Source organism: Mandrillus leucophaeus, unplaced genomic scaffold (assembly GCF_000951045.1).
Source record: "Mandrillus leucophaeus isolate KB7577 unplaced genomic scaffold, Mleu.le_1.0 Scaffold109, whole genome shotgun sequence".
NCBI classification, from domain to species: domain Eukaryota; kingdom Metazoa; phylum Chordata; class Mammalia; order Primates; family Cercopithecidae; genus Mandrillus; species Mandrillus leucophaeus.
The window spans coordinates 258,717-260,097 of record NW_012099098.1 but is presented as its reverse complement, the minus strand read 5'-3'; the positions used below and the strand labels follow the sequence as shown (position 1 = coordinate 260,097).

Below are 1,381 nucleotides of genomic sequence, written 5' to 3'. Positions count from 1 at the left end.
CCACCACCTACAGGCGGACTTTCCCCGCCAGAGGCTTCAGGCTGTCTTCCTTCCCTGTGTCCCCAGGGCCTTCCCCACTCAGCCCTGCCTTTCCACAGCACCTCCCACTGATACCAGCATCCTCCTCCGCCTCCATCTGATTGGCCCCATCCCAGCTCCTCCAGGGTACTCCTCTGACATCTGTTGTTTTTCTCAGCTCAATATCCTTTTTTTGATTGGGGAATTGACTTCCCATCCCATGTGATTGGAGGGACTGCCCCTCACCCCATAGGATGGCCAGCGGCAGGCTGTGGGCGTTCGACTCTGCAGAACCAATCACAGGCCTTCCATGAGATTACTGTCTAGATGCTGAGAGGAAGGGGCATTCTTTTGGATCTCAAGCCTAAGGAATGGGATATAAGGCAACCGAGAGCCATCTTTACGCTGTGCGGTGAGGGCCTACCCTGTCTGTGGCTGGAGAAAATGAGACCAACTTATAAAGACACATAGAGATGGATAAGCAGCACTAAAGGAGGGAGCGAGCGATGGTCTGAACAATATTGTCTGAGCCCTCCAGATTCAGCTGTCCCTGAAGCTGATACTAACTGCATCCCCTGGTTGCAAGTCAATTAATTCCCACCTTTTTTTTTTTTTTTTTTCCCCCAGACAGAGCCTCACTCTGTTGCCTAGGCTGGAGTGCAGTGGCACGATCTGGGCTCACTGCAAACTCCGCCTCCCAGGTTCAAGCGATTCTCCTGCCTCAGCCTCCCAAGTAGCTGGGACTACAGGCGCCCGCCACCACGCCCGGCTAATTTTCTGTATTTTTAGTAGAGACGGGGTTTCACCGAGTTAGCCAGGATGGTCTCGATCTCCTGACCTCGTGATCTACCCACCTTGGCCTCCCAAAGTGCTGGGATTACAGGCGTGAGCCACTGCACCCGGCCTGTTTTCTGCTTTCTTGAGATGGGGTCTCACTATGTTGCCCAGGATGGCCTCAAACTCCTGAGCTGAGGCAATCTTCCCCCTCAGCCTCCAGAGTAGTTGGGACTGCAGGCGTGCACGACCATGTCTGGCTTAAAGGGAGAATGAAGGAGTGGAGGGAAATGGTGAGGGCTTCAGTAGAGTAAGGGAAATGAAAAATTCCGAGGGGTTGGTCATGGTAAATGTGATTAGGCAGCTCTGTGTGCTCGCTGGCAATTATGAAAGTTAGGACTCTGTTCTCCCGCAGAGACTAGGAGACAGAGGCTCCAATCTTCCTGATATTACACTTCAATGGAATGGCCTTCAGGTCCTTGAATGGCCTTCAGCTCCTGAATTGTGAGATACACACACATCTCAAATGGACAGAGGAAGGATCACAATTTTAAGTTCCCATCCCACCACACATTTTTTTTTTTTTTTT

General features: G+C 51.7%; 1 long non-coding RNA gene across 1 annotated transcript in view; it reads left to right on the top strand.

Annotated features, from left to right (window-relative positions):
- The window catches only part of LOC105544930, a 9,491-nt gene that overhangs the window by 685 nt on the left and 7,425 nt on the right, over window positions 1-1,381 (top strand). The gene's annotated exons all lie outside the window — the stretch shown is intronic.